At 47.5% G+C, this 23465-nt stretch overlaps 1 protein-coding gene across 1 annotated transcript in view; it reads right to left on the bottom strand.

Moving 5' to 3' along the window:
- The window catches only part of LOC8040437 (rab effector Noc2), a 48873-nt gene extending 44041 nt beyond the window's left edge, over nucleotides 1–4832 (bottom strand). Inside the window, exon 1 of the mRNA XM_040219335.3 lies at nucleotides 4639–4832. The gene's annotated coding sequence lies outside the window, so the exon portion shown is untranslated. The remainder of the gene's footprint in view (nucleotides 1–4638) is intronic.
- Between the last annotated feature and the right edge of the window lie 18633 nt (nucleotides 4833–23465).

Here is a 23465-nt window from a genome sequence, read left to right as displayed (position 1 = left end):
GTATTCAAACAACACCAAATGAGGCTTATTATGTAAATATGTCACTTTACATACTCGGCTGGCAATCAATATGCCGCTGAAATGCATCAAATTCCCCAGCCATTCGTTTTTCATTAAGATGTTTGTTAAACATGTCTTATTTTTTGAGGCTCTACTATTTGTATTTTTCCTAAATAAAATTTCTGTGACATTTCTCCATCCCAGATATCCTCCTCAATAGCCAAAAACAATCACGGTCTTAAACATGTACTTTCATTTCAACACTATTCCAAGTACAAAACTGAAGGTAGAGTTGCACACATCTGTATTTATCATTGTCTTTACATGTTTATATGTAGCTGGAATACAATATTTATTTCTATTGTTATTTGCATTTGTATAAAAAGAAACTCCTAAAGGACACAAAGAAAATGGAAAGTCATAGCTAGGCGACTGCCATCTGTGCAATATTTGAGGCACTCCCAAACAATAGATGTAGAGGCACAAATCTCTGGATAATGAAATCAAGCGTCATAATCGAACGTCATTTTAGAAGAAGCTTGAAATCTTTTAGAGTGGCGTAGACACAGCAAGAAAAAAATTTCAAACCTGCCGTCTTCTCCATCTTTGGGATCTTATTTGTTAGAAGCTAAGCATGTCTGAACATCGAAATAAAGATTCATTTCTTGAGCTGTGTGCACTACTGCAGACATATAAAAAATTTTAAAATATACCCAAACACAAACAAAACATTGCCACTTCTTTTTATTTTTCCTTTTTGTTTAACACCATTAAGTGTCGAACAAAAAATTCTAAGTGATAATAACAAGTAAATTATACCATGATATTATTTTCTATAACAATTTCACTGTTTGCAAAAAGCAAAAAAAAATAATTAGGTTTTACATTACGAGTTGTATCTGTCCACTGGTACATTTGAACATGTTCTTAAAACAGTTCTAAAACCTTTTATCGATCGTTCTGCAGATTTAATTACTGTTGCGATTCGCACATTCCTCAAAAAAACTTTTACCCCCCCCCCCCCCCCCCTTTCCACGGCTTTTTCGCGCGGTTTTCTGCGCGCCTCCGCTAAGCTTGCTTCCCTGCATTGCTCACAAGCTCGGCAGGGAAGTAACATTGCGGACTACTAAAAGAGGAAACAAATTACGGCGCCGAGCAATTCTCTGCGTGCTGGTTCATTACGAGGTGCGTGGGGAAAAAATAATGAAAAACAAAAGCCCGGGCACAATTAAATGGAAACGCTATTAATTATGCGGGATCAAGGAGACAAAAGAATGCAGTATATACTCGGAAATTAGTGTTTGGCCTGCTAAAGCCACCTTTGCAGCGCGGCAGGACGCAAAATCTACAGTGTTCGTAGCTTTTTTTTATTTCTTTATTATTATTAATATTATTATTATTATTATTATTCGCGAACCCCTTTAATAACATGGCTCTATTCAAATAAAACCGATGGCACAAAAAAAAAAAAAAAACTTCCTTGTCTTCTTTTTTTTTTTTTTCTTGGCAGCAGGCAGATTATCCGTACGTCGTGTGTTTGTCTTCCTGCGCTTTCATAAGCACGCGGCGCGTCTTCGCCGAGGTGTTTGTACAAGAGGTAACGACTCTAAATGGGACGGCCTCCCGTCGGGCGATGAAAATCTATTTTAGGGTGATTCGCCATCGATTTCTGGCGCAAATCAAGAGCGCGCCCACCCCGAGGCGACGACAGAGACCGGTCGTAATTCGCCATTTTAAATGACGTACGAAAGTCGCCCTGGAAAGGACGTCCGTCGATCGCCCCTGGCCTTCTCGAACTCAGAAGGATCGCATGAGCCGTCGGCAATGTGGAGCACAAGTTCGTCTGCTTCTTGAGCAGACGAACTGACGTCAGAACGCCGAGCTCTGATTGGTTCTGGTGCAGGGATAGTGGGTAGATCGAGATCTACCCACTATCCTTCCAATCGTGGCCAATCAGAGCTCGGCGAATTCTGACGTCACCGCAAGAAGGAGGCGAACTTCCGCTCCGCATAAGACGAACACGCTGTACACAAACAAGTCCGCGTGTGCCCACAAAAGGTGCGCAGAAACCAACGTTACTAAAACACTCAGTTGGGAAACTCGCCGTCGAAACCTGGGCCGCTGGCGTCCACCGAGACCGAGCTAAATGCGACAACTGCGCCACTCTTTTTCGTTTGTCTGTACTATGGTCACCTCGAGCTTTTTGAAAGCCCGTTTTTGCGTAAAAACAAACGAAAAAGACTCTTTTTGTATGAAATTTATTGGAGTTTAGTACCAAAAAAGGGGCGCGTTATGTTTTTAAAAATTTTAGTTTGCACGGTTTTGCGGCACAATTAATAGTGTTTTTATACAACCATGCCTCAGCGGGCCTTTCAGGTAGCACGTCCCGCCCTAGGTGCATTTTAACTTCGGTAGCTCACCGCGGCGCGTCCGCCGGGGAGATGGGGGTGGCACCCCTGTAACCTCTACCGCTGTATCTGTTCTTAAAGCCAAAATAGAAGTCACGTGCAGTTCCTCGAATGGCCGCTGCGGGAGAAATGGTGGCGTTGTGTTCGTCATTAGCTCGGTGCTCGGAGACAGGTTGGGGCCACTTTTTGAAAGCTGTCTCTATGGGAGTTTCCCAACTGAGTGTTTTAGTAACGTTGATCGAGATCTACCCACTATCCTTCCAATCGTGGCCAATCAGAGCTCGGCAAATTCTGACGTCACCGCAAGAATGAGGCGAACTCCCGCTCCGCATAAGACAAACACGTTGTACGCAAACAAGTCCGCGTGTGCCCACAAAAGGTGCGCAGAAACCGAACTGCGTAAAGTGAGGCGCATGCGCGCCGCGCCGACAGCAGCGCCACCGCTTTGGTGTGACATCATGGCCGCGATCTGGTGGCAGGAAAGCGTGTTATATGGTCTGTTGCAGGTTGCGAAAAGCGGTAGAAGCTCCTCCCCACCAAAGCCCTCCACTCTTTCTACTTGAGCGAACGCTGGAGAGGAGGTGAGTGGAAACGAGAAAACCACCAAACAAGGCGAACAGAGGGCTTTGTAGGAGGTGCTTGTCCTGCTTGTTTCTAACCTGCAGCAGAGTTATGCGTGAGTTCTGAGTTGCGTTCATGCGTTCTTGTGCGATAAAGGAATCGAATTTAAAAAGCTCGATCACACGTAATGTTGTTGTTGTCGTTTCGTGCGTATTTCTTTTAACTGCGATGAATATACAGGGTGTCACAAAAGAAAATTTACACGGTCTTTTTTACCGCAAAAATAAACTAAACATCGCCGAACGCTCATTCTCCGCCCAAAGATAGCGCTAGAGGTCACAACCAGATGCCAAAATTTCAGCCCGATCCGATAACTTAATCAAAAGTTATGAGTGATTTTCTGAAAATGTCAATGGGAAAAAGGCGGCTGACGGAGTTTTCAAACACATGGGGCTCTATGGCACCAGAAACCGAAAACGGGCAAAAATGGGCTCCATTTTCCCATTGAAATTTTCAGAAAATCACTTATAACTTTTGATTAAGTTATCGGATCGGGCTGAAATTTTGGCATCTGGTTGTGACCTCTAGCGCTATCTTTGGGCGGAGAATGAGCGTTCGGCGATGCTTAGTTTATTTTTGCGGTAAAAAAGACCGTGTAAATTTTCTTTTGTGACACCCTGTAGGTGACGCCAGCGACCGCCTGATATCAAGTAATAAAAGATATATAGATATGTATAGATATATAGATAGATAGATATATTTTAGGAGGCTGTTGGAAACAAAACGGTCGTTAGAATAAAACAAATCAGTAGTTTTCCGAACATGTAGAAATTAGCTTTAACTGGAAACTAATATATGTTAAATATATTTTGAAAGAATCGCCTTCCCATGCAAAGTGTGCACTAATAATGTGATCACATTTGTTGTCCTTTCGCGCTTTGATATTAATTCAATGTTGATTAAAAAAAAAAGAGTTCACAAATTAACATGACAACTGATATATAAAATGGACCGGGATCGCGTTTCAAGCAAATTCGTCTTTTAAGAACTGAATGTATGAATCGAATGTGCGCGATATATATATATATATATATATATATATATATATATATATATATATTCCACCGTTATAGCGACAAGGGAAAAAATTATGAATCTCGCACCACCTGTTGCGAGAATGGTCGAGCACTTGATAAATAGAATTTAATGCTTCCGGCAAAAAGAAAAGCACTAGTGTATTTGTTTGTTTCTTTTTTTCCCCTTCTGGCGTCAAAGCGCATATTTAAGCGCGTCACTGGGTTTGCCTAAAGCGCCACGTATTTCGAGCAAGAAAAACCAGCTCCGAGGCCCTACCGCTCCTACACATTCACCGACATGGCGTGCCAATAAGCCGAGAGTTGACATATGCTCGCTTCCCTGGCAAGCTCCTCGCGTGCTTTGAAGTCGGTCAATACAATACGCCCGCCCGACCACCGAAGACCTTCACGTCTCCGATCACGGAGCGCCTCATCCACGCGCAAACGCTTCCGAGAGAAACGCCCCACGACACCGATTTCATTACGCGATATGCATTCAACAGAAGGGTTTCGACCGAGCGCAGGGCGAAAGATGCCGAGGTTTCGATTTTGAACAACATCGACACGGGAAGAAATTTAGCGTGCAAACTCACCTTTGGTGCGTTCGAACGCTTCGGAAAGTCTCAAAGCATCAAGGCACCGTCCCCACACTCGCACAGCACGCTCGAGAGCTGGCCATTTCGAATCAACGGAAGCAACGCGACGAAGTAAACAGCTACTGCAACGCTTCCAGTCCCTCATCTGGCTGCGACTCGACTGTAGCAAGTGGTGGATGCTCGCAATCTGCGCTCCATTTCTCTTTTGTTGGTGTTTTGGTTAGTGGCGCCATCTGGTGGGAACGGTGGGAGCTGTGTGAGCTCGAAACACCGCGAGGTCGCCGCCAGGTTCAACAAGCGATTGTTCCGGTGGCTGCGGACGGCGGGCAGCGTTCTGCTGGTTTGCTGTCCAAAATGTACGCAACACGCTTATGTCCTCGAATTCTCTGCGTTTCTCTGACCACTTGTGCTCGCCACGAGTCAGAGCAGGCGTGCGCGCGCGTATGCAGCAGCTGGCAGCTGTGACGTCCAGCAGCAAAAAAAAAAATATATATATATAGACGACGGCGCTCAGTTTGAACGGCGTCATTGCGCATCAGAGGGTCTGCATACCCTTGAATATTCATACAAAACAAAAATTCTCCTTACTTCCTTTTTTTTTTTTTTTCTTCTTCTTCTTTTTCCCTACACTGGCTTTTATCAGTTATGTGCGTGTCAATTTATTGATCAAACAGCAGGAGAAGTCCCAACTCCAGAACATATGATGCTCCTTTGAAAGCAAATAATGGTGATTTTAGTATAGCGATATAATACCGGTCAATCGTTATTTATTTCACTTTTTTTTTCCCGTGCTATAATGTTTTACTTGATTATTTTGTTTCGCGGTTTGCGTATCTGAGCAAGTTCATAGAGACACCCTCCCCGCAATAATGCCCTCGAGGCATTATTGCGAGTAAATTCATAAAACTTCACCGGGTACGACGTTTATTGGAAGCACTCAATTCCATCCAAGCAGACGGTCCACGCCACTAAACAGACCTACCTATCCGCAAGAAAAATCTTATGTGTAACAAACAAAAAAACAGTGGGTGTGCAAGCGAGCTGGTGATAATTAATCATAGTGTAACAGCTGAGACTGTACAGTGCGAAAATTTTAGAAAACTTTCTAGTCGAAGGAAAATGCAACAGCAGAAGAATGTCTCAAAAGACAACAGTATACAGGAGACGTTTCCTACTGTTGTCATTTCCTTTGACTACAACGTTTCTTCATTTTTCCTCACCACAGTCTCGACCGCTCTATTATAATTTATTAGTGTGGGTTTCAAAAAGAAAAAAATAATACGCGAGTCGAAAACCTTCTTTGTTTGTCTTTTCGTTCGTTTTTTTCTATGCAAAGGGAGGAAAACGGTCAAAGCCGTTTGGTTGACGCTGCTACTTATAAATGGCACAACACAAAGCAAGATCATTAAAGCTTTGAGATCGGAGCACCCGAGAGCAGATCCAACAGATCCGCGCGTGTGTAGTGCCATCTGCTGCGAGGAGCAGCGCCCGCCGGACGCTTTTTACCGCTTTCCATCCCTAGGAAAAAGAACACGATTCTGTCGTCCCAAATATTTTTGTAATATACACTCGTGAAATTTCAGTATGATCAATTATTGTACCAGCTAAAGATACGTTTTGTGAAAAGTTATGCGAATTTTTTTTTACTTTCGAATAGCGTTCGGAAGCACTCAGTGAAACGTACCAGTAACGTAACCAAGACTGTTTTTTTTTTTTTTTTTTTTTTTTTATGAGAGGGGCTGTAGTTTGATAAGTTTCGCCCCCACTCCCCGGCTACTCCCCTGGTACGTACCTGCGGTGGCCTACGGACTCTTTAGCGGGGATCTGTGGCCGAGTGTCACTGCAGTTCGGAGTACGTGTAGAGAAAGCTCGCAATTAATGCACAACCCGGATCATCCCCGCCCCTATCCGTTTTGACCTGGATGACGGTTTTCCTTTTTAGGCTTTATACAGATCTGTCTTATAAAAGCCGTGAAACATTAATTCGTTCAGGGCAAGTGAGTTATACGGCCAGGGGGACAAAATATAGGGGGGGGGGGGGGGGGGGGGCTAATTGTTACGATAAGTCGAACAAATGTTAAAGGAGTCATGAAACGCTTTTCCAACTTTTTCCTGTTTAGCTTTCCTCCTCAACTCATAAATTGCGTATTGTACCAAACAGTTGAAGAAGACAAAAAGGGGGAGTCCCCTCTTGTTGGGAATCTCGCTTGTGTTGCCGGACACAGCCATTGTCCCCCTAGAAGATTAGCCCGTCGCTCAAAATTCAGACGAGTTGCTTTTCCCACACTGTTCACCCCAAAGCTGACAGTGCTGTGGAAGCTACGTGCTCGTTGGGCCCAGCCACACGTTTGCCACGTGATCACGCTCTCTCGCGCATACCGACCCGCGGAGGATGAGGTCAGGTGATGAAAGGAAAGCAGCTGATTGGTCCGGCAAGCGCGTAGCTTCCACCATAATGTCAACTTAGGGATGAAGGGATTAAGAGAGGTCCGGTGCCGTGTGACGTGCGTTTGGGCCCGATGACGCGTTGCGGGTGCCCGGTGACGCGCTGCGGGGTCCGCGGATGTATCACAGTGAAAAGGCAGAGAGCTTACGAAGGGAAGGAGGTACGAAATAGTCCGCTGTGTTTTCAAAATTTTCGTACCAAAAGTCAGGCTTCTGACTTTCTACCTTTGTTCTTTTGGCCCACTGAACGATGCGCTATTAGTAAGATCCCCATATAGATTGATTTATTCCAGTCCAAAATTCGTTTCATGGGCCTCTCGTGAATGAACAATGAATGAACACTCGTTCATTAATTTTTTTTTTTAATCTGTGAAAATAAATGTGTGGTTTTAAGTAGAAACTTGTTGAGCGGCACCGAAAACCACTAAATCAGTAATTTGTAGAAAGACTTTGAGCTCGTGGGAAGCGCACGGGAGTGCGCTAACGTTACCACTCGTGCAACAGGCTACCGGTGCGATAACGGGCACGAGCCCGCTATCGCACCGGTAGCCTTTCTCCTGCCGCACGACCGGTAACTTTTAGCGTTTAGCGCTCAACCCAGCGGGACCGTGCTACAAGTGTTTCTAAAATTTACAGCCGTGCTTTCGATTACGCTCAGCAAGTTTCTCATTGGAACCATTATTCACTTTCCCTAATTAAAAATTCAATTAACATATTTTAGTTAATTAGATGACGAATCGTGACAATCGGCCCCATACTATGTCCCCTGGACGTATAACTCACGTGCACATACTCCATTAACGTAGCTTTCACGGCTTTCTTTTTTTTTTTTTTATTTTACAATTTTTTGAAGTTAAAAGAAAAAAAAAAACATTTGGAAATTAGGACCACTTTAGAGCCAATAGAAAATAAAATATTATAATTACACTTTCCTTGTGTAAATCTAAAAACAACGCTTTTTTTTTTTTTTTGAGGGGAGAGGGGTACAGTTTTTTCACGGAAATTTCCGCATTCACAACTGGCGTTCGAATCGCAACCGCGAAGCGAATCCGCTTGTTTTCATCATCAAATGGGCGTGAATCAGTACTGTATCTTCAAGGAACCGCGCTCGCAACTGCTTTGCGAATGCGGCTGAGCCGCCAGTGTGAATGCGGCGTTAGGCCTGAATAAGCCAGGGAAGCGATTCCAATTGCACTAACTGTGAACGACTTCAATTTCGCGAAGATCTCATTTTTGCGCGTTTCGCGACTTGGCTATTATCGCGAAAAATAGAACCCGCGAATATGTTTCCCTATGCAAACAAACACATTGCGTACCAACCCCATTCGCGAAATTTTGCGCCCGAAAAATATTCCAGAAAACCACACTTCGCCGAATTCGCGCTATATTGAGCCCGCGATAATAAAGTCGTTTAGAGGATTAGAGAGGGTACTGTCGGGGGTGAACCGCTGCTGGGCCTCCCAGGTCCTTACCGCAGTACTTCCTGCGACCCCCAAAAATATAATATATCAAGTCGCGACCCCCGGTTTTTTTGCTGATTCCACAAATAATGTACTGTATACGAAACTTCGGCGCTCATTTTTTGGTCTGTATGTGTTCTAAAAAGCAGCATCACATCGAACATACCAATAGCTTGTTAAAAAAATTCACGAAAAGTAATTTTAAAACGAATAAACGATTAGCAAAGAGCACCTGGTGGATGTCGCTCACGCCTCGCTTGTAAAGCGCGAAACACATGTACGACGAAACCGTCCGATCCGACGTGCGGACTGCCGGAATGACCTTGGGGGGAGAGGGTTTTCGTAGCATCGGAGAGCGTTGAATACCCTCGCCTCCGACCGTCGTATTGCGCGGTCGGACGTCGGATCGGACGGTTTCGTCGTACATGTGTTTCGCGCTTAAAGGGAAGATGGGGCACTTCTACATTTGAGAAAAAACGCTTGAATTGCGTTCATTTGACCTTCAGAATAACAGATATCACAATTATATTTCAATGCGACGCGCCGGAGAGCCGCAAGAGCAATTTGAAAATAGGGCTGAAGCCCCGCCTCCCTAGCCTTGGCAAGCCAAAAGATCCGTCGATGACGTCACGGACAGCGTCTGTCTTTCGCGTTTTTCTCGCGTTTAACAATACTTGCGCGGCAAATAGTTTTGGTATTCGGGTTCACGAGGTAAGAATACACTAGAATTTACTTCTAACTCATTTTTTTTCAAGAAGCTCCGTAGCTTCCCTTTAAAGGGGTACTCCACCGATTTTTTGAGCTACCTCAACTAACTATATTTTCTGACTCCCCGGCCTTTACTCTCTCCGGTATGCTATTTAGAATCGCGAAATTCATAATAGTTATTGCGAAATCGGCAAATGAAAATGATGCAAAAACCAACATTCAAATATACGCGCGCTTTTCAGGGCCGTGACGTCAGTGGCAGTCAGGCTTGCCAGTCGAACAAGCAGCCAAAAAATAGAATATGCCAATCATTTGTTCCGTGCTGGAGCGCGGGTACTGCAGCGAGCTTCCCAAGCATTCATTTGACACCATGAAACTGCTTCGAATCAGTTTAAAACGAAATCTACAGCCCAAAGAGTGAACCCCTGCCTTCCACTGACGTCACTTTTTCATTGTTGCCAGTAGAGACTTCGAGCTTGAAAAACACGGTGAGGACCAAAACTGTAAATTCAATAACTTCGCGAAAAAACAATATTTTGACCTAATATTTGGGATACTATTTTCGCGATGTTTGTTGGTTAGTTTAGCAAAATTTCAAGCAAATCGGAGACAATGAAAAAATCGGTGGAGTAGCCCTTTAATGCCCGTCTAGGCACCTTCACAGCTAGAGACGGAGGTTGTCTCGCCTCCGGCCACGACGAGAGAAGAGGGGTAGGAGGAACTCCCCTCTTCCTGGGAATGCCTTTTGTGTGTCGCAGAAGTCGCTATTGTCCCCCTACAAGATTACAGAAGATTAACCCGTCACTCAAAAATCGTACAAAGCAGCCGCTTTGGCGGCTGGAAAGACTAGGCCATCCCCTCGACGTCAGCCTCGCCGTAGCTTTGCTCGTCCTGAGATGACCTACGTCACGATTGCGTTGGATGTCACGTGGTCTCCGCTGGGCCTTCTCCGAGCGCTTGCCAGGGTGGGCCGTTCATAACGAAAAATACAGCCACCAGGCTCAAAATACAAACGTGCGATTGTCATTTACGGATATTGTGGATCATATTCAACCTATTTTTGAACACGACGGGAATATTTCAAATTTCATTGAAGTATCCCTTTAATACAGACAAAGTGAATCAGCTAAACAAAAGACCATCGCAGACAAAAAAAAAACATACATATATTGTAATGAATTAAGGCGACGAGAAGGTGAACAGTGAACTGTAAATAAAGGTTTAATGGGCGAACTTGTGCCAACCAAAAATGAGTAACGAAAGAGCGTCGCCGGCAGCAAAAAAGCAGGCGGCGATTCGGCGGCGAAACAGAGAGCGCGAGCGAGACTGACTACAAGCAAGCGGGTGGCCTCTTACCTAGAGTGACCATGACGAATTTGCTCCGAAGCGAGCAGAAAGGGCGCCGCCATGTTTGCCGACGCAACCCGACCCCAAGCGCCAACCCAAAGCCCCAAACAGATTTTGGGTTCTGCGCATGCGCAGTGGTGAGCCCCTATTTCTTTGGGGCCCCTAAGCTTTGGGGGCCCCTATTCTAAAACTCTCTACTATCTCGAAGATTCGGCGGAGAAGGTTTGAGCGTAGCGCGCTCGGGGCGAGAATGAACACGCACTTTCTAGAACAACAAAAGAAGGGATCAACGATAGAAGGTATGCCCGCAGCAAGAATAGACAAGAATCTTCTACAAGTCCGTGACCCTGCGCGCGGCAATATACCGAATGCCAGCTTAAATGACCGTTCCTATCCCTAATGGCTAAGGAGAACTTCTTTGGTGGAGCACAGTTTCTCCAAACAAGGGAGTTTGGTCGCCGGAACTCTCAGTTCCGATTCCTGCACTTTGATTTCATCGGCGCAGCTGCAGTAAAGACGTGATTCCCCGTTGAATCTGTCGCGACCCCCGCCCGCCTTTTTAGGGTCGCGACCGACATTTTGGAGGAAAACTGCGTTACCCTGACTGGCTATAAATGCATATAAATTTATGATTGGCATTTTGAATTCCCTCTCCCGATAGCACGAGCTGAAGGATGCTCAATGAGGGATTCGATAGCTTTGCCAGAAGTTCCGCAACAGTCACGGAATGGAAGGCGTGTCTTGAAGGCTTCACACTGCATTTGCTCTATCAGAAGGACTACTGCGACAGCATGATCGCATATATTAGCGACCCCGTGCGAAATTGACAGCACCTGGCGACAGAACACAAAGCATTTGCTGAAGATTTGCTCGGCAGCGTTCTCGGGCAAATCAGACATTCACATCTCCAGGCCATATCTGAAGACAAAGCCGCGAAAGTAGGCTCAAAAACGATGAAAATCGTGAATACCAACACAAAAACGCGGAAGGCCGACATCCGGAGTAATTCAAAAGTGGCATAAAAGGGCGTAAAGACAGTGTCGGGGAGTAAACGGATCCCCCAAGTCACTGAAGCAAAGGTTGAAACCGAAGATACAAGCAGAGGTCAGGCATAATCCCTCAAAAGTCATTGTCCATGTCCATATTCCAATGTCATGAAAGCAAAGTGACGTGCCTCCAGGAGAGAGAGGAACGTGCTCAACTCATCGGAGAAAGACTGCAGCGATGGACAGAGAGATACGAAGCGCTGGTGGTTGAGATGCAAAATGGCTTTTGCTCACGAAAACTATGCCTCCACATCAGTGGATGAACTAATTTTTAGAAACGGTGACGACCGCTAGTGAGAAGGTGGCGAATCTTCCGACGAGGGACCAGACTGCCCCAGAGTCCCCGGCGGGTGTGACCACGGTGGAAGAAATACATGTATTTCTTCCATCGTGGGTGTGACAGACTCAAGTGTCCTCTCTGGCGGTTCCCCCGGCATGGGCTCGCGGAACCAAGTCGGCAGGCTTTGCCGTGGCTTTGTTATTTACAAGTAACCATATGTATGCAGAACACACGCAAACAAAATTGATAGAATCTGCGGAGCCGGAAATGCAATTTGCAGTGGGAGACTGGGAATCATCTTTCCTGTGATCAGTGTTCCGGCAACGCATTTCTGGATCAGAAAAGTATTTTTTTTTTTATGTGTTAAAGATAGATGCGCCGAGCGGAAAAAAATAAATAAATAAAAACAGTAGACAGTGCTTACATCGATCAATTCAACGCGAATAATAGATATTACAAAGAATAATAAATATTAAAAAAGTAGGAAGGGTTTTGTCAGGCTTTCTCATCTCTCTCTCTCTGACGTCGATCAATTCTATATATTTTAATGTTACGCCGAAACTTGGTATATATACTTTTCATGTCACTATATAGTACATCAGCTCCTTCCTACTCATGTGTCCAGTCTACACTCTGTTTCACTCTAGGATGGACCGGAACGGACGCTACAGGCCATCGCAGCCAACCCAGCGCCTTGTGTGTGTCAACGTGACCATCGGTAGGAGCGCAGCGACAAACGACGTGCATGACGCATTCACGGCTCTGGATTGGCTAGGATGGCTGGTAGCGTCCGCGGAGGTCCATCACGAGGTGAAACGGAGCATAACCGACTGTCGGTTCCGATCCGAATAGCAGGGCGCCGCTGTCCCAAAATAGACGAGAAAACGAGACTCGGCGTCGTGCTCACCTGTCCATTGTCGAGGGGCACAATGACGGACGAGGCCGTCTCCGCTGTCAATCAGGCGGACGATAATGACAGTTCGGGTTAGCCTTTGAGTCAAGCGCTGCAGCTGTCTCTCTCGTCCAGATCACGCTGCCGACCATAGAAATCCCGCGAGTTCTTTTGTACGCTTTTGTTGCACATGGGAACCCTGCACGGACCTTGTCTGCTCGGCCAGCGCGCGCCGTGTTGCATGCAGGGCTTTATGGAAGTAGTCTATTAGACTACTTCCATAAAGCCCTGCATGCAACACGGCGCGCGTTGCACTCTGGGAACTAGTTGGCCAGGGAGGAGGGTGGCATGGTTTCGGTTTCGATCGATACGTCGACAAGAGCTTGTTTTCTGGTCCCCGGGAGCGACATTTGTGGTCTCTAAACTAACCTAAATGGTCTGGGCATACCTCGAAGCTTTAGCACAATCCCGAGACGTATAGCTTGTCTTAACACATGCTTGTTGTATTTTTGTACTTGAGCCTTCCTGTTAGCGTTCCAATCGAGGTATGTGGACGAGCCAGTGCTGGGAGTCTCGACGCTGCGAAGCTCGGGTGCTCGGGGATCTTGCTTGTGTACGAATCAACAAGCCATAGCAAACAATAAGTATGCATACATCGAGCTCGCGCCTTTACATTAGTGTTGTTGATCAGGAAGTTTGTTTGCTTCGTGCATCCATAGACGAAATATTACTTTTTGCCCCCACCCGCTTGCATTCCACTAATAGTCAACATCGCGTATGCGCATAAAGTTATCCTGCAATCATATAGACAAATTCGCGCATACAGACCGTTTTAAGAATGCTAAAGTCGAGCACTTGTGTGAAGAATGTCGCACCGTTCGCCGGAAGTGCATTAGACATGTACCCCTATGCGCACCGCATTGGGGTTCATGCCCGTCCGGCGCACGGTTTGACATTCTTCACACAAGTGCTCGAACGAATTCAAAGCGCATTTGACGGTTGCTAATGGCCATAATATTTGTTATGTGTTTGCTTTCTTCCTGCCTGAGTACGCCGAGATAATTTCAGACACACCGTTCCCGGCATAGATCTCGGGCGTCAGTAAAAACTCGTCCAAAAAGGCTTAGCGAGGAGTAGGGGACGCTTTTTAGGGCCTCCGTCGTAGCTAGCCTATCTCAGCGTTTGCGAAAAGTTAATCTTCTATTAGCATAAAATTTGAGTGGGAGATATATGATGGCACGAGGAAGACATCATAGTAACTTTTGTGCAGCAGTGAGGTCGAATTTATTGCGTTTCCTTAAAAGTTCATGCGTAAACGCTGGCCTCAACTTTGATACCCTGTGAGGATGCGGCTTGCTTTTCGCCCAATGAAGTAACAAGGAAAGGACGTTTGGCAAACAAAATGCTTGTAAGGCTCCAGACGAACAAATTTCAGTTGTAGTTCACTGGTACTAGACGGGATTACTGACATTGAGCTCAAAGATACACTCGTGGGGTGAGGTGACTAAGCCACGACTTATTACGTTCGCATACGCACGCACAATATCCGGTGTTTCGGGAACCAAGGAAAGTGCCCCGGCCTTCGTTTTGTATCGCTCGAGAATGAGTGTATTGTACGTTCGTGAAAAGTCAGATAATCGAAAACGCAAGCAGCGCGTTCGGTCGCGGCGCGATAGCATGAGATGAAGCTGCTCAGTCGAAACCGAAACTGAGTGGCCAACTAGTTCCCAGAGTGCACTGCGTGGTATTTCGCCGCTGTGGGGCGCGTCGGTTTTGGAAGAAGTCAAAAGAAGGTGAAGCTGACACCGCTGACCCCCTTCCCCTTTTCCGTTGCCTGAACGGGAGCTGCGTAGTAGGGTAGATTTTAATGAACTCAATGTGAAGGCGCAAACGATCTGGTGAATTTTAGCGAGACAACGAGGGCGAGCTCCCGGCTTACAAGCCTGCCAAGCACGTGCACTCGTGCAGATACAAGCATGTGACTTGCACTGCGGGAGCGCTGCAGTGGCGCTACGGCTTCGTTTGCACTACATAAAGGCGCGTGTGTGAAGGCACTCTAGTTTGCACCATTGCAGAGAAAATAATGCAGTCCACCAGAAAAGAGGCGCATGGATGAAGAAGTCCTTCACATTACATGTAATACATCAAGTGCTGCGCGTCAAAAAAAAAAGAGACCCTCTCTATTGCATTTGACGGAATGTCCCACTGCATGGGACCTTGCTTGCTCATGTCGGTGTTGGTCGCACCGGAGCAAAGCCGGTACGTCTCCGCCCTTCCACTTGCTTTCTCCCTTTCCACGCGAAAACGCAGGGAATTCGCACTTGCGATCAATTTCCGCTAGTTGCGTGCAGTACAGGCAAAGGCAACGCCAGGCGAGGGGAGAAGAGCAAGAAAGCTGGTGTGGAGGGTGGAGACCTATGGTGTTGACCCAAACTTCCTCTCCTCTCTTACATTCCTGCTTTCCATTTCTCCCCTTGCCCTCCGTAGTCCTCCTCTCCCGTACCGCCTTCCCGGGTGACGTCAGACACCACCAAGCAGCGGTGGTGTATGTGGCAGCAGACGCCTGTTCCGCTGCTCTCGCTCCGCTGCAGGTCGCACACGAACCCGCCGCACTTTCTTACAAAATCTACCTCGTCATTCGCAAGGGCAACAGAAGGAGCGCTCACACACGTGTCAGCTCCGATAGACGCCATAAAATACGCTTCGTCTATCTCTCTCGCAGTGTGTGAGCGCTCCTTCTGTTGCCCTTGCGAATGACGAAGTAGATTTTGTAAGAAAGTGCGGCAGGTTCGTGTGACGGCGCGTGGGCGTGGGTGATAGCGTATGTTATTGGTTTGATTTGTTTGTTCTCTCCCCTTCCTCCTTTCTGTGTTTCTTTCTCTGCGCTGAAACGAACTCGTGGAGTGTCGGCCGAAACGAACCCGCTCCACGCTGCGAGTGGGCACGCGTGGGCACGAGTGCCGTGAAACGAACTCGCTAGAACTCTACCACGAAAAATAGTATTAAATACTAAAATTTGTAAAGGAATTGATTAAAGTACAAAATACTCCAAAAAAAGTAACTCGTTACTTCCAAGATACTCTCAAGTCACAATTTTCTCTGCAATTCATTGTCAAGCACAACCAAAGTCAAAAAAAAATTGCGTTTTTTTTTTTTTTTTTTTGTTTTTGTTTTGTTTTTACGCTGTAGGGACGTAGGGAGGGATTTTGACTCTCGAGGAATTTGTAGGGACTTTCAGAATGGAAGACTTGGAAGGCTGCAACGCTCAACTCGCAACCCTCGCGAGCAATCGAGTCAAATCGAGCCCCAGATAGGGGTGTCGCGAACTTTTGTCGAACCGGATTTTTAGGTCGAACTTTCGGGGTTTGACTAGGTCGAACTTTCGGCGTTTGACTAGGTCGAACCGTTTCGACGAACTTTCGAACTTTTCACCAGAATCGACCGGTTCGACCGTAGAGATCATACATACTAACTCTAGAGGAAAAGGTCCGCCATTTTCCCATGCATTCTGGCTGCCGCAAGCGGCGGAGTATGCAGCCAGACCCTCGGGGGTCCCACGTGGTTACCAACTGCCTTCGATTTCACAAATATATCAGAGCAGTTTCATGACCTTCAACAATCCACGAACTTAACGGTGGAAAGACATTCGCGTGCCTTTCTAAGCTTTCTTTTTGCATAGCACGCAGATGTACGGCCTCCCGTCAACCCTAAACTAAACCAGATAACCGGCTTCGGTTATCTGGTTTAGTTTCGTATTTCCGGGCGCGGGTGGCCATTCCCGGAAATACGAAACCGCGCAACTACTAGATTTTCGAGATTTCGACAGAAGGGAAGTTAACACAGCGTAATGAGTATGCTGCTTTTTATAAACCTTAGAATAGCTCAAAACTTTTTTTGCAACGTTAAATTATCGCTGTTTGTATTGCTGAGAGTTTTCAGTCTTCGCGATTACCATTGCGACTGCCGTCCTTCAGCTGGCAACATTAATTTCTTTCTCTCGTGTTTTGTCGTTCTCTTTCGCGGTCTTTCACTCGGGACCAGGGTGTAAGATAGGCAGGTGGGGAAACGAGAGCCAAATGAGCGACCGGATTGTGTCCCCCTCGGGTTTCTTAGGGAGGCTGTAGTGAGGGTGGGCGCAACTCAAAACCTGGAGAGCGTTTGCAATTTAATGGCGGCGCCTGAGGGAGAGGATTTGAGAAAGGATATGCGCCAGTGTTGCCTGCACGAGAGCAGGCGCCCGCTCTGTTGCAACCAAGGAGGTTAGAAGTACTAGGAGGGGGCACGTTGCAATATTGGTGAAGCCTAGTCATAAAAAGTTTAAATGATTTTGTGCCCAGCGTGACCGCAGATCTGTCTGGTGATTGGTGCGCGTGACATGTCACGTGTGAGATGGATGGTTGATTGTAGAAGGACCCCTTCCAGGCTTGCGCGCGCTCCGTCCGGTAGGTTTTATCAGATCGAAGGCTAGACTGTGGTGTATTCTAGTACCCCATAGCAAGACCAATGCTAGCTACGGTCACGTGATGTGGTCACGTTGGCATGGTAAGTGAGGAGAGTAAGGAGGAAAATAAGAAAGAGGCGAGGCGTCAAGGGAGCATGGCTTGTGGAGGCTACGCGGCCGACGTCATGCCCTCTCCTACCCTTCTATTCTCCATGGTTGCAACTCTGTTGCTCCATGCGCCTTTCCTCCTCTATACTCCCATTGCAAGCAACGAGCGCCTTGGCGCAGCCTCTCTCGCTTCCTTCTCGCTCCGAGAATTGCAAACGTCGAGCGGAGAAAGCAAAGTTGCCAGACAAGCAGCAACGTCCAAGATGGCGAAATTTACCATTTTTCGCGTTAAAAAAATACTTAACCTATCGCAACAAAACTGGTGGCTATGGAAGAGTAATCATTTATACCTTGTGTAAATTATTCAAGCACCTTAATGGGCTTTTATGACCCGAGTTAGGAAAGAAACCGACCCTTTGCCCCATAGACTCCCAGCAAAATTTAGCAATTAAATGGCGCCCATGTCCCGCGATCGCCGATCTAGCAGTTGCACCCACCCTCACTTGAGCCTCCCTAGGGTTTCTCTTTTTCTGTGGTGTCATCTATGTGGAGCACCGCGAACTCTCACTCCGGGTGGGTGACCGGTGGCGACCGGCTAAACAGTTGGGAGATGATTTCTCGTGGATTTTCAATGAAGGAATGTCGTGCTCTCGGTTTATTTTGCGCACTCTCCCATAAAGTTCCATCCAAAATTCGATTCCAATTTTTTTCTTCTCGCCGCAGCGCCATCTGTCGCAAATCGGGGGTACCCGCAAGCAGACGAGTACACAATCCGGTCACGGCGCTGCGGTAGGGCTCTATGGGCTGTTTCCCCGCCTGTCTATCTTACACCCTGCTCGGGACCCAGGATGTCGGCGCGCGGGATTTGCCACTCGTCCTCACCCACCTTTACCCCCCTGGGTTCGACTTTTTGGACAGTGTGGCCATACCTTGGCACAAGCATGTCTAGGTTTGGAGATTTTTTTTTTTTTTATGCTAAGGGTTATTTTAGTTTTGTGAACAACTGTAATTAAAGGAAGTTAATTCTAATCACTGAAGAAGTTAATAACTTAATTTTTTGTACTGTATTAACTGAAATAACCAATCAGCGCTGCCCTTAATTCATCCCTTAGCCATTACCATCCTATTCGAAGCCAACTGGCCAGCCTGTCGCGCATGCGCACACGAGTAGAACCTCAATACACGGTTCGTCGACCTTTCCACTAAAAGTTCGAAAAAGTCGAACCTGGTCGAACTCGAACCTCGGCCGGTTAGCGACACCACTAAAAGCCAACTGGCCAGCCTGTCGCGCATGCGCACACGAGTCAAACCTCAATACAAGGTTCGTCGAACTTTCCACTAAAAGTTCGAAAAAGTCGAACCTGGTCGAACTCGAACCTCGGCCGGTTCGCGACACCCCTAAATGGGTGGATGTTACTCAGAGCCGTGTATTGAGAGAGTTTGGTCAATGGGAGGCGCGGGCAGAGTCAGGGTGTGTGGCAGAGTCGGAAAGAGGGCTTGGCATGCTCTCTTGACAAACCAGAAGCCGAAAAGAATCCCCTAGCGGTGGTAGCTGCAAACAGTTCTGATCAAAAGTCTATGTTCGTATATGGTTTTAATAAACGCGTAAGAGTGAAGTGTAGTAACTCTTCGTGGTTGAAAATAGAATGCACGTGTTGTTTTGATCATGATCATGCAGAAAGATGTAAGAAACGAATGCACCGCGCAACTCTGTTTTGCACGGACGGTCGGACGGCAGATTCCCGGCCCTGGGCGCTTGGCGTACGGATCATGTCGATCGTTCCGCTAGTCGCACTCTTCCACCATCATTTTGGATTAACGTGATTGAAACATCACGTGTACCATATTTTCAGCCATTGAGAGTTACTCCAATGCAGTTATCAGGTTTGTTTCTCGCGACCACCGCCAGGGTATTATTTCCGGCTTCTGGTTGGTCACATTCGAATTTCTGAAGACGCCCTAGAACACGCCCAGCCCGCTTTCGGCCAATGGCGCCTCCTCATTTGTCTTCTATAGGTGCTATACTTCCCAACGAATGGCCAAACTCTCTACATTTACGGCTCTGATGTTACTGGCTATACCCTTTGTAGCGGGTGGTAGCTTGCGCCACCTAGCCTAAGTCTAAGAAAGACAAACATTTGATTTGATTTCTTGCGCCCATCTAAGACAAATTTGTACCCCCTAACTATCACCACGTAGTGTGGGCAGAGGTCGGCATTTTAGGTCGCCCTCACTAACCCTCACCCTCACAGCCACACTCACCTAAGCCCCTCACTCACCCTCACCCTCACAGCTACACTCACCTTCAGCCCCTCACTCACCATCACCCTCACAGTCACACTCACCTTCAGCCCTTCACTCACCCTCACTGAACCTCACGGCCCTCACGCACTCACCGCCCTCACGGCCCTCACGCCCCTCACCGCCCTCACGGCCCTCACGCCCCTCACTCACTCATGGCCCTCACGCCACTCACCGCCTTCACGCCACTCACCGCCCTCACGGCCCCCACCGCCCTCACCGCCCTCACGGCCTTCACCGCCCTCACGGCCTTCACGCCACTCACCGCCCTCACGGCCTTCACCGCCCTCACGGCCTTCACGCCACTCACCGCCCTCACGGTCCTCACCGCCCTCACGGCCCTCACGCCACTCACCGCCCTCACGGCCCTCACCGCCCTCACGGCAATTTGCCATCGTCATCATAAAATTTTATTTTTCTTGCACTATTTAGACACAATTACACGTTATAAACGTGTTTTTATGCATTTAAATCTCGCTAAGAATACTAATGCGCCTTTCTGAAAGAGTTTATTTCCAAAAAACAATCGATTTCAAACCAGAACCAAGTATTTCGGTGTCATCATCACCGGCACGAGGTATCACGTGAAAATTTTGCGTCCCTGATTGAATGCAGCCGCTTCAAACGTATTCGAATTGCTCCGAGTTGCTTGCTTATTTAGAGCCGGACCCGATCTCAGCAATTCGTGTCGATCTAGGGAAAGCTAGAGAACAACCCGCCATTAACACCAAAATGGCTGAGAGAGATGCTCGATCTAAAGGGGGCCTCACGCACTCACCGCACTCACGCACTCATGGCCCTCACACACCTCATGCACTCACGGCCCTCACGGCCCTCACGCCTCTCATGCCACTCACTGCCCTCACGCACTCATGGCCCTCACACCCCTCACGCACTTACCGCCCTCACACCACTCACGCACTCATGGCCCTCACGCCACTCACCGCCCTCACGCCCCTCACGCACTCATGGCCCTCATACCCCTTACCGCCCTCACCGCCCTCATGGCCCTCACCGCCCTCACGGCCCTCACGGCCCTCACTTACCCTCACACTCATGAAGTTTCCTGGTTCAGAAACTCACTCACCCTCACCTCACCTGTGAAGATGAGGGTGAGTGAGGGTGAGTGAGGGCCCTCGTGAGTGAGGTTTGCCGAGGTATGAATGTGGGATATCACCAGGATGACCTTTGGGGGATCGGTCAAAAAACTAAAAACATCACCCCTCGCCTCTTCCCCCCGGCGAGGGAGTCGCCAATTTTCCTCTGGTCAGACCTTGTCGGCGTTACCACCGCACCGGACCCACTGGGAGACAGGGTTGAGACTTTGGGCCGGAGCAACGCGGGAGGGAGTCCTAATTTTTCTCTGTCCCGCCTGTCCCCAGCTGTGCTACTTAGTTATGCATCATTCAATTTTCCCTAGATAATTTCTATCAATCTTCTAATCGCCTCTTTGTCACTGTAATCCTTTTCTCTCCCGTCCTTCCATCGTCGTCAGTTAAAGGGCCCGGGCCAAATCTGTTACCCCATCAGGGAGGGCAGGGCGAAGCCCCATGCACTACAAAACAAAGTGCTCTAGTGTCTCGCTCTCATTATGGGAGGCAGCACACAATGTGTCTGTCTCCTGAAATTTAGCCCTATACGTCCTCGTCCTCAAAGCACCCATTCTCATCTCAAACAGTGAAGAACTTCCTATTGAATTGTCAAACAAATTTTTGTTTCTTATGTCCTGCTTTCGTGACCTGTACACTGTTAGAGCTGGTTTATCCTGCATTCTTTCTTCCCACATTTTCCTCTCTGCCTCTTTAACCCTTTTTTTCACTGAAGTAGTCTTCAGCCCCATCACCAGTGTGTAAGTATTTAAATGTAAGCTTTCAAAAAAAAAAAAAAAAAAAAATTGGCTTGCTCTTTATGTTTATACAGCCTTGATGGAGATGCGCCTCAACGGGTAATCGGTCTCTTGCTGTAGATGAGAAATTTAGCCAGTGCGGTACAACCACTAACCTGGGATTTTTAACGTGCATCACGCAGTAGTGATCACACGAACGCGTGCCGGTACGAAACTCATCCAGATCGAAACGGGCGGGGGCGGTGGGGATCGAACCCAGGAGGTTCCCAGCGCAAGCTTTCGCTCCACGCTCCGAGCTGAGACGCGTTAGCCCACTCAACCACTTCCTCCCTTTTTTTTTTTTTTTTTTTTCTTTTGTAAGTTTTGGGTTCGGTTTGTCCATTTATACCTCTCAGAGGAAAATGTAATCCTACGCCGAGAAACGCCAGCCAATCGTTTTAATGACGTCACGATTCTGTGGACCAATCGCAATCCTTAAAAAAAAAAAAAAAAAAAAAAAAAAAAAAAGCTTAACATGGTTGCTGGCCTTAGCAACGCGACGCTAGTTTTACGTGCCCGAGGTTGCGCCACGAAATCTTAATGGTATTGGCTTGCGTTTGCAGCAGTTTTTGCGCGACAACGTGAGAATCCAGCGACGCTATCGCCAACGAATATTTCGAAGCGGGCGCGAGGCTTAGCACTGCTGAGAGGTGAGAGGCTGAGAGGTGAGAGGCTGAGAGGTGAGAGGCTGAGAGGTGAGAGGCTGAGAGGTGAGAGGTTGGTTAGACAGTATCTTGGACAGAAAATGAATTGGGAAGACGGTACATTGAACATGACTTTCTTTCTTTACTAAACAGCTATTTCGTTGACAAAAACGTATTCTAACTTATTTAAATGTCTTGAATGAATTAAATAAATATACGCTTCGCAAGTGGGCTCATTTTCGTCTTCTGCGCATGAGAAAGGAAGTAGCGGTGGCGTCAGAACGCCGCGCCATGATTGGCTGATCGCGACCCCCTATCTCAGCGTCGTCTGCTCCTTTGCAACGTCGTCTGCTCGCAAAGTCGTCTGCGTCTGTCTCATCTTTCCTGCGACATTCGGAAGTGCAGGTCTTTACGAGCAAGCTCGACTTGGCCTTTCAGAGAGGACAGACGAAATAACTCGAGCGGTACGTTGTTTTTGTCTAACAACTAGCAGGCGCGCATCAAGGAGGGAAGTCAAAGGACTCACTGGCGAGATGTCTTGAGGCACCGAGGTTTGTTTGCTAAGAACCGAGAGTGAGCGTGTTAGTGTCCGCAAGTTCCCTCCCAAATACTTTTTCCCTCCGTTCGTGTGCGGCGAGACCCCTCATTCTTTAACGGCGTCGGCGGGTCGTCTGCTTTACGTCTGCTAGTCAAAGCGATGGCTGCTTTTTCCTTTCTTGCGTCTGTCCGAGATTCACCGCTTTTTCACTGACGAGAGTCACCGTTGCCTCGGGGAACAAGGAGATAACAAGAGGAAGACATTGCACTTTTAATCTAAAATTGAGGTCAGCGATCAAAGTATAATACGGGAAGGGTTCACAAGGGTCGCGCGGGCACATTCCATTCAACACGCCAGCCAGTCGTGGGCAGACGGTCGCCGAGTCGCGGAGTGCCTGCTAGGCCTAACTGCCGTGCTCGCTTGGTCGTGCTCGGTGGAATCGTGGCCGTTGGAGCTTTTCCCGGGTGTTTGTGCATACAGCGTTCTTGTTCGCCGTGGTCTGTTTTAAGTACTTTTTTACTTTTTTCTTGCTGCTTGAAGTCGGGACGCGTGAGAAGCGCACGTAGGAAAATAAACGTCCGTGGGTCGTCGCGACCGCGACGCTGTCGGCCATGCTGATTTGATCGTAAGAAGTGCGTAAGACAGCTTTGGAGCTGTCGTAGAATTTCGTCGTAACCTGCGCAAAACGAAACTTGCGTTTCGTGAATACGAATTTGTTCTTAAGTTTTG

Source organism: Ixodes scapularis, unplaced genomic scaffold, assembly GCF_016920785.2.
Source record: "Ixodes scapularis isolate PalLabHiFi unplaced genomic scaffold, ASM1692078v2 PGA_scaffold1__304_contigs__length_218370807, whole genome shotgun sequence".
Classification (NCBI taxonomy): Eukaryota; Metazoa; Arthropoda; class Arachnida; order Ixodida; family Ixodidae; genus Ixodes; species Ixodes scapularis.
Note: the sequence above shows the minus strand (reverse complement) of the source record. Positions and strands in the feature narration are given on the sequence as shown.